Below are 10663 nucleotides of genomic sequence, written 5' to 3'. Positions count from 1 at the left end.
ATCAATGAATCTATGACAAAGGAGGCCAGAATACACAATTAGGTAAAGATAATCTCTTCAATAAATGACAGGAAAACAGGACAGATAGATGCAAATGAAATAAAACTAGACCACTTTCTTACACCATATACAAAAATAAAGTCAAAATGAATTAAAGGCTTAAATGTAAAATCTGAAACTATAAAATTCCCAGAAGAAAACATACAAAGCAAACACTTTAACATCACTCTTAGCAATATTTTGGGGGTCTGTCTCATCAGAAAAGTATCAAAAGAAAAAAATAAACAAATGGGATTACATTAAACTAAATATTTTTGTGCAGCAAAGGAAACCATGAACAAATCTGAAATATAGCCTACTGAAGGGTAGAGCTATTTGTTAATGATACCTCCGATAAAAAGGTTACTATCCAAAATATATAAGGAACTTATATAACACCAAAAACAAAAACAAAAACAAAAACAAAATGCAGGCTGAGTAACAAATAGTCAGAGAACCTAAATAAACATGTCTCCAAAGTGGACATATAGACATATAAAAAGACATATAAAACAGACATATAAAAAGATGCTCAACGTCACGAATCACCAGGGAAATGTAAATCAAAATCACAATGAGGTATCACCTCACACCTGTCAGAATGGCTATCAATAAATTAACACACAAGTGCTAGCAAGGATATGGAAATGAGGGAATCCTCATGCACTGTTGGAGGGATTATAAATTAATGCAGCCACTGTGGAAAACAGTATGGAGTTTCCTTAAAAATTTTTTGTAATTTTTTTGTTGCCCATTCTTCCTTAGTTGCCAGTCAACTGAGTTGAACTATCATATGACCCATCAATTTCACTTCTGGGTATTTATCCAAAGAACTTCAAAACACTAGTCCAAAAAGATATATGCATCCTTATGTTTACTGCAGGAGTACTTACAAAGAAGCAACCTAATTATCCATTGATAGTTAAATGAATTAAGATGATGTAGTGTACATAATGGATTATTACTCAACCATAAAAAAGAATAAAATCTTGCCATTTGGGAAAATATATATGAACCTAAAGGGTATTACACTAAGTAAAATAAGTCACACAAAGATAATTATCATATGATTTCACTTATATGTGGAATCTAAATAACAACATAAACAAAATAGGAACAAACTCACAGATACAGAGACACATTTGGTGGTTTCCAGATGGGAGAAGGGTTAGGGAACATGGGTATAAAAGGGGAATGGATTAAGAAGTACAAATAGAGGGAGCTAAAATGGCGGAGGAGTGAATGGGAGTCACACTGACCTCCTCCTCCCAAGACCAAACTGTAATTGCGACTAAATAGTGGAGAAATCACCTGGAAAACAATGGAACAACAGAAGGAGAGGAGCCTTGGAGCCGCGGACAGACAGTGGATTCAACTCTCACACATCCCAATGGGTGAGAGGTGCAGCGGAGGCTCGAGAGGGTGGGCTGGGTGTCCACGGGCACTAGCACCAGAGGGACATTGAAACGGCCAGGTGGATCCCCCTGAGAAGAACAGGGTCTGAACCATAAACAGGGACCCCTAAACTACAGCAGCTGAAACTAGGAAAACCCATAGACAAAACGCAACCCCAAAAAGCTTAGGGGCACTCTCTGCCAGAGACAGGCGGCTAGAGATGCAAAGAGACATATAAAGGGCCAACGCAAAAATTTGCAGTGGCAGCTGCCCTCCTTGATCTCTGGGTAGAGGTGGCAGCAGAGTGGGCTGGTGCCTGGGAAAAGACTGGTGAGGAAAACTTTGTGAAGAGAACTGAGATGGTGGCTGGCGGAGCCCTGGTGATAACTCACTTCCCACTCTGCAGTTACCATCTCGCTCAGGCATAAGGGAATCAATTAACCTGCTTTTGTGCCCTCCACACACAGCTTGTGCGCGTGTGAGCTGGGGGGCCGAATGCAGACTGGCTCGAAGAAATAGAGGATCCCTGGCCAAAGGGGTCACACAGCTGCATTGAGAGCCTTAAAGAGAGACTAGAGATGGAGGCATTGGGGAAAGAATGGTAGGAGGAACCGGGGAGTCCCGACTCCCTCCCCATTCGGTAGTCTCTATTTTGGTGCTGAAGGAAGCGCCCCCAAAGAGGCAGAAGCAGGGCACAAACGAGCCAGACAGCCCGCAATTACAAAGTGGTCCACAGAAATAGTGGATCCCTGGCCAAAGGGGTCACAGAGCTGCCCAGAGATCCCTGAGGAGAGACTGGAGACAGAGGTGTTGGGGAAAGAATGGGAGGAGGAACCAGGGAGTCCGGATTCCTTCTCCTTTCTGTAGTCTCCACTGGGCAGGAACAAACCACACCCCACAAAGAGCCAAAAGCTGAAAAGCACACAATAGACAGCCCAAAACCACCCAGTGCAGGCACTCACACTCATGTTGAGCAGCTGGCGAAAGTTGGGGAGTGTGTGTGCGGACCCACGCAGACTGGCAAGGGCTCGGGCAGGCTGGCAAGGCCTCCCACAGGTTGGCACCGATGGGGCCTGCAAAGGAGTGCGCAGATAGGTGGGGGCAGGGGTAAATCGACCTGGGCTGACCCGCGAGTGCAGAGCAGTCAGCAGAAATAGTGGATCCCGGGCCGAAGGGGTCACAGAGCTGCCCAGAGTCCCTGGAAGAGAGACCGGAGACAGGATTAACTGGAGAGTCCTGGAGCTGACTTCCTCCCATTTCCATAGTCTCCATTTGGCAAGGGCAGGCAATGCATCCAAAGAACCAAAAGTGGAGAAAGCACACAATAGAAGACCCTAAACAGACCAGTGCTGGGGTGCCCGCCAGCCTGGGGGACCAGACTAGTATGCGAGGTCGCAAAGAAACCCCCTGGGCTGGGGCAAGCACGCACGAGCAGAGGCTGGCAGGGGATCCTGCTGGGTCGGGAGCGTGATCAAGGAGCCCGCGTGAGAGTGCAGAGCGATCCACAGAAATAGTGGATCCCTGGCTGAAGGGGTCACAGAGCTGCCCAAAGCAGGAGTCAGACACAGACAGTAGACTCCTGGAAGGCTCAAACAAATGACCCAAGGTCACATAGGATCAACAACTGACATCATCAGAGGCAGGCCCAGAAAGAAAAGTAAAGGGAAAAATAAATAAATGAATGAATGAATGAATGAATGAATGAATGAATGAATAAATAAATAAAAAAGACCTGCCTACTACCATAGAAGTTCAATCGACGAAGTCAGGAAATCCAGACGGCCCAATTGAAGCAGAAGTAAAAATAAATAAATAAACAAATAAATTACTTAACAGACTCACAAAAATGGGAAGAAAAAGAAGTTCCCCCCAAATGAGTGGAAAAAGGGACTCCCCCACAGAGAGAGCTCAATGAAATAGAGGCAAGGGAACTATCAGATATGGAATTCAAAACAATGGTTCTAAGGAAGCTCAATGACCTCAGCCAGCTCAAAGATAACTATGAGAAACTGCAGAGAAACTATCAGGATCTTACAACAAACTATATCAACCTGGAAAAGGACATAGAAACTATCAAGAAGACACAAGAGGATATGAAGAATACCATTTCTGAATTGAAGAACACCGTAGAAAGAATCAAAAGCAGGCTGGATGAAGCCAAGGATCGAATCAGTGAGATGGAGGATAAGGTAGAGAAAAGCTCCCAGAAAGAACAAGAAATAGAAAAAAGACTCAAAAAGAATGAAGAGGCATTCAGGGAAATGCAGGACAACCTGAAACGCAATAATATCCATATAATAAGGATACCAGAAGGAAAAGAAAAGGAGCAAGGGATAGAGAACCTTTTTGAAAAAGTAATGATGGAAAATTTCTCCAATTTGAGAAGAGAAAAGGTCTCATGGATCCAGGAGGCACAGAGGGCCCCACTCAAGAGGGACCCAAGGAGACCCACTCCAAGACACATCATCATTAAAATGGCAACTATCAAAGACAAAGAGAGAATCCTTAAGGCAGCAAGGGAGAAAGAGAAAGTAACATACAAGGGGGCCGCAATACGACTAGGAGCTGACTTCTCAACAGAAACACTACACACCAGAAGGGGATGGCAACAAATACTCCAAGCCATGAAAAGCAAGGGCCTACAGCCAAGGCTGCTCTACCCAGCAAGGCTCTCAATTAAAATAGAAGGGGAAATAAGGAGTTTCCCAGACAAAAGAAAACTAAAAGAATACATTTTTATCAAACCAGCACTATAAGATATGCTAAAGGAACTGGTTTAAGAAGATGAAGGAAAAGAGTGAGAAAGAGAAAAACACAGGTACAAAGAGAAAAAATGAATAGATTTCTATCAGTAATAACTCTCAATGTGAATGGACTAAATGCCCCAATCAAAGACACAAGGTAGCTGAATGGATAAGAAAACATGACCCACACATATGCTGCCTACAAGAGACCCACCTCAGAGCAAAAGACCTACACAGATTGAAAGTAAAGGGATGGAAAAAATATTCCAAGCAAATGGGCAAGAGAAGAAAGCAGGAGTCGCAATACTTATTACAGACAAAATAGATTTCAAAACAAAGGCCATAAAAAGAGACCCAGAGGGGCACTTTATAGTACTTAAAAGAAGAATCCTTCAAGAAGACATAAACATTGTAAACTTATATGCACCCAACAGAGGGGCTCCCAAGTTTATAAGGAAAATCTTGGACGACTTCGAAAACGATATAGACAGCAACACATAGATAGTAGGGGATTTTAAAACCCCACTGTCAAAAATGGACAGATCTTCCAAACAAAACATCAATAAGGATATTGTGGAGCTGAATGATGCACTGAATCAAATAGACTTAACTGACATATATAGAACCTTACATCCCAAAGAAGCAGAATACACATTCTTTTCAATTCTTTTCATCAAGAAAAAAAGGGAGAGGACCCAAATAAATAATATCAGAAAAGAGAGAGGAGAAATAACAACTGATACCACAGAAATACAAAGAATTGTCAAAAACTACTATGAACAATTATATGCCAAGACATTTGAAAATCTTGATGAAATGGACAAATTTTTAGAAAAGAATAATCTTCCAACACTGAAGGAGGAAGAAACAGAAAGCCGGAACAGATCGATAACAGCTGGGGAAATTGAAGCAGTAATCAAGAAACTCCCGGCACACAAAAGCCCAGGGCTGGACGGTTTCCCAGGAGAATTTTACAAAACATTTAAGGAAGAGCTAACCCCTGTCCTTCTCAGACTATTCCAAAATATCCAAGAGGAGGGAAGACTCCCAGACTCTTAATGAGGCCAGCATCACCCTGATCCCAAAACCAGATAAAGACCCTACAAAGAAAGAAAACTATAGGCCAATTTCGCTGATGAACATAGATGATAAAATCCTCCACAAAATTTTGGCAAACCACATCCAGCAATACATTAAAAAGATTATCCACCATGATCAAGTAAGATTCATCCCAGGGATGCAGGGATGGTTCAATATATGCAAGTCAATAAACGTAATACATCACATAAATAAAAGAAAAGACAAAAACCACATCATCATCTTGATAGACACAGACAAAGCATTTGATAAGGTACAGCACCCATTTATGATCAAAACACTCAGCAAAATGGGAATAAATGGGGCATTCCTCAACATAATAAAGGCCATATATGAAAAACCTACAGCCAACATCATACTCAACGGACAAAAACTGAAAGCTTTCCCACTAAGATCTTGAACACGAGAAGCATGTCCGCTTTCACCACTTCTTTTCAACATCGTATTGGAAGTCCTAGCCACAGCGGTCAGACAAGAACAAGAAATAAAATGCATCCAAATAGGAAAGGAGGAAGTAAAACTATCATTGTTTGCAGATGACATGACAGTGTACATAGAAAACCCTGTAGACTCCACCAAAAAACTTCTCAACCTAATAAGGGAATTTGGCAAAACAGCAGGATACAAAGTCAACATTCAGAAATGAAAGGCATTTTTGTACACCAGCAATGAAAGAGAAGAAGAAGAAATCAGAAAAAAAATACCATTCGATATAGCAAGAATAAAAATAGAGTACCTAGGAATAAATTTAACCAAGGAGGTCAATGACCTGTACGCAGAAAACTATACAACATTGAGGAAAGAAATTAACGAGGACACAAATAAATGGAAGCATATACCGTGTTCATGGATAGGAAGAATTATTATCTTCAAAATGTCCATACTAGCCAAAGCAATTTATACATTCAACACAATCCCTATTAAGATACCAATGACGTATTTCACAGAAGTAGAACAGACATTTCAAATATTTATATGGAATCATAAACAACTCCGAATAGCTGCTGTAATTTTGAGAAAGAAACACAAAGTAGGAGGGATCACAATACCGGACATCAAACTCTACTACAAAGCCACTATACTCAAAACAATCTGCTACTGGCACAAGAACAGACCCATAGCCCAGTGGAACAGAACAGAAAGCCCAGAAATAAGCCCAGGTATATATGGGCAACTAATATTTGAGAAAGGGGGAAGAAGCATAAAATGGAGCAATAATAGCCTCTTCAACAAATGGTGTTGGGAGAGCTGGACGGCTACATGCAAAAAATTGAAACTGGATCGTCAACTGCCACCATACACAAAAATAAACTGAAGATGGATAAAAGACTTAAATATAAGTCGCAACACCATAAAAGTCCCTAGAGGAGAACATTGGCAGGAAACTCTCAGATATCCCACACAGCCATTTTTTCACCGATATGTCTCCTAAAGCAGGGACATAAAGGAAAGAATAAGCAAGTGGGACCTCATCAAAATAAGAAGCTTCTGCACGGCTAAAGAAAACATCAGCACAATGAAAAGGGAGCCAACCGTATGGGAAAATATATTTGCTAATGATACATCAGATAGAGGTTTGACCTCCAAAATATATAAAGAACTCACTCAACTCCACTCCAAGAAGACAAATGATCCAATCAAAAAATAGGCAAAGGACCTGGGCAGACGCTTTTCCAAGGAAGAGATACAGAGGGCCCAGAGACATTTGAAAGGATGCTCGGCATCACTAGGCATCAGAGAAATGCAGATCAAAACCACCATGAGGTACCACCTCACACGGGTCGGAATGGCCATCATAAACAGATCAACAAACAACAGGTGCTGGCGAGGCTATGGAGAAAAGGGAACACTAGTACAGTGTTGGTGGGAATGCAGACTGGTGCAGCCACTGTGGAAAGCAGTGTGGAATTTCCTCAAAAAACTGAAAATGGAACTGCCTTTTGATCCAATGATTCCTCTGCTGGGACTATACCCTAAGAATCCCAAAACGCCAATTCAAAAGAACCTTTGCACCCTAATGTTCATAGCAGCACAATTTACAATAGCCAAGTGTTGGAAGCAACCTAAATGCCCATCAGTAGATGACTGGATCAAAAAGTCATGATACATATACACAATGGAATACTATGCAGCAGAAAGAAGAAAAGAACTACTAAACTTTGCAACAGCATGGATGGAACTCGAGAGCATTATGCTAAGTGAAATACGCCAGGGGGCAAAAGACAAATACCGTATGATCTCACCTATAAGCGGAACCTAGCCAACAATACAAAGATGCAAGGAAAATAAGACCAACAACACTGAAAGGAAAAGAAACAAACAGAGACAAGAGGGACAGAGGAAGCGGGGGACGGGGGAAAAGGAAGAGAATGGGAGGGTCGGGGTGTGCAGCAAGGTCTCATGGACAAAACCAAAGGGGAAGGACTGAGGGAGGGAGGGGGAAGGGGTCAGGAGAAGGTGGTGGTGGGAAGGCAGAGACAAATGTATTTGAATAAATAAGGAAAATAAATTAAAAAAAAAAACAAGAAGAACAAATAGTTACAGAAATATTCACAGGTATGTAAAGTACAGCATAGGGAATATAGTCAGTAATATTGTAATAACTACATATGGTATCAAATGGATACTAGATTTATGAGGGTCATCACTTTCTAAGGTATATAAATGACTAATCAGTGTTTTGCACAACTGAAACTAATATTGTATGTCAACTATATGTAGATAAAATAATTTAAAAAATAAAAAGCAAGATAAAAAAGAGTTATTAGGAATATTAACATATTATAGGGTAGAGAAAATTGTTCTAGGAGTGTTAAAGTGCAGGTGGAATATTTTAACTAAGATGAAAAATGGACAAAACAAATTAATTTTTGATGACTTTCTCAAGTTCCTTCCTTATCGGTAAATTCTTTCTCCAGCTCTTATAACCTACATGTTTCCTGTAGGTTCCTATCATTTCCTCTTTCCTGAGGGAACAGATCTGGAAAAAGGAGTTATTTTCCATAAGCCCCAAATCCTTCAGAGCTCCTTGGCAAGTTGATATTATATTTTAGACCAGAAATAAAAGAGGAAAAGCAGAATATACTGGTGTATAATTTTCTCACAAAGATTTACAAGTCAGACACCCTAATTCATAGCTACTGCTGAGGGCCCTCTTATGTGGGCCATGGTTAGTACGAATTTATTTTCTCTTAGATGAAGGCTGGTGCCAGCAATCCTAGTTAATATTGAAATGTGCCTGTTTCCCCGATGTGGTAAAAGCGATCACATGCCACATTTCTCTGTCTTGCGGCATTTTATTCCAATATTTATGTTGAGACAGTCACCAATGATGAGCCCTATTTAGATATTAAAGTACTAGAACAGGAAAGTGCCAAAGATAATAATCTAATGAGAAAAATCCCTCACTTTTATGTTGAAACTGAAATTAAGAAATGTTGAAATAGTTAAGGTTACCTTAACTTGGTATCTCATATCAAGAAAGAGTAAATGGTTTTATGTTCATGCTTTGTGAATGACAAGTTTTCGTACTTTTAAAAGGGGAAAGAGGACATTTTTAATTATTACAAAGCTACTTGTGATCGCAAAACAAATATTTTTTTACAAGTTTGTAAATAACACTTCATCAGCCCCAACCACTCTGGTACATTTTGTATGCAGACCACTCAGGCTAAGAAGCATTAAATTTAATTTGTGCAAAAGTTAAAGGTGGAAAAGCGTGAAATTAACTTGATGCATTTTTACGGCATTTTATATCTCCTAGCTTCTCTCAGCCTTTCCAATCCAGAATGATTTGATTGGCTGTGTCAGGATCTCCCTATCCCTGGAGCTTCCCTCTACTCTCTGTTCAGTGAGAGTTGGGGGGCTTCTGAGTATGTGTCACCCTTCCTTAGTCCACAGGCAACTGAGCTGAAGGAAGTGCTGTTTTATGTGGCTTGATGTTTACCTTGCCAGAGCTTCAGTCTGTGCTCAAGGTTCACTCTTTATAGTAACTCACCTCTTTCAGGAGTATGTGTATATGAAACAGCCGAAGATGAATCAACTCATTCAAGAAATTATTCAGCATAGTCCAAATGGTTTGTAAAGATTATGAAAGAAAGCTAAACCTTATATAGGCTATACAGTACATAGCAACTTAGAGCAGTTGGTTGCCAATATAACATCTCTAACCTTGCAAGGTTATAACAGGCACACCTCGGCCTATGGGGATAAAGCTGAGATATCCCATATTGTATCAATAAAGGAGGCACTTCTACACGGTTTTAAAAACTCATAGGACAAGAGCTGATTGAAGGCAATTATGTTTAGAAAGACAGAGGCAGCTGGAAATGAGACCGTGGGCTGCCTACTGTAGATTTCATTTAGTGACCAATTGTTGTGTTATAAAAAATGCCTGCACCACACAGCATAAGCACTCAGCTGTTATTATAAACTAGGAAGACGTTGCTATCAATTCTGTTCATCTTCTGATATGATCATTCAAACACTGTTATTCAAATAATATAGTTGTACAGAGATTTTGAACTTCCATCAGGAGAGTTTTTCAAAGGGATGTATTTGTAATATTAAAGGATGATAAAAACAAAAATAAAATGCATAAACACTATAGATTGCAAATTCTACATTATTCCAGCATGCCTATTATTATTTAAAAAATAATGACCAGTGCATATATTGTGTATGTTTATAGAAATAACCATGTAATCATTTTTTAAAGGTGCCTATTTAAAATTTTTTCTGCTAATGACTATGTACCTTTTCCATTGCTGGCCAGTTTTCCTTAAGATCACTTCTTCTACTGCACTAAATAAGTAGTTTCTTTTTCAATAGAAAATAAAGTGTTTCACACCCCAGACAGAACCTGTGCTTCATTTAAACATGAAGCCAGATCATCCACATGAATTGATACTGTCTGCTACACACAGATGTTTCCATGGATGGTGGATGCTGATGGTGCAGGTCTTACACAGTATCTTGTATTCATGTTTGATAACTATAAGCAAATAAATGCACATTAATTCATTCCCTGATTTTACCTAACATAAATAAGAGCCTTCTTTTTTCTGAAATAAATATAGAAAGAAATAATTAAAATGATTCAGGTTCATTGGTTGGTGGATCTTAAGGAAAGTTTAAAAGACAAATAATAAACATAATTTACAAAAATAAGATCAGTTTTCCAGTAACATTGAAAAATATAGAAACAGTAAAAGAGATGATGAGAAAAGGTAAAGATGAGAGAACTTTGGGTGTTAGGAAAGAAGGAGTAGACTTATCTTTTTCATAAATAATTTAATACTCACAGAAACTCACAAGATAGGGATTTTTATCTTTATTACACAAATAAGAAAACTGAAGATCTCACAAACTGTTGCATGGTGAAAGTT

The sequence above is a fragment of the Pteronotus mesoamericanus genome, unplaced genomic scaffold, assembly GCF_021234165.1.
Source record: "Pteronotus mesoamericanus isolate MK-2021 breed Mesoamerican mustached bat unplaced genomic scaffold, CSHL_Meso_final scaffold_232, whole genome shotgun sequence".
In the NCBI taxonomy this organism is placed as follows: Eukaryota; Metazoa; Chordata; class Mammalia; order Chiroptera; family Mormoopidae; genus Pteronotus; species Pteronotus mesoamericanus.
This window is presented reverse-complemented; position numbering follows the sequence as displayed.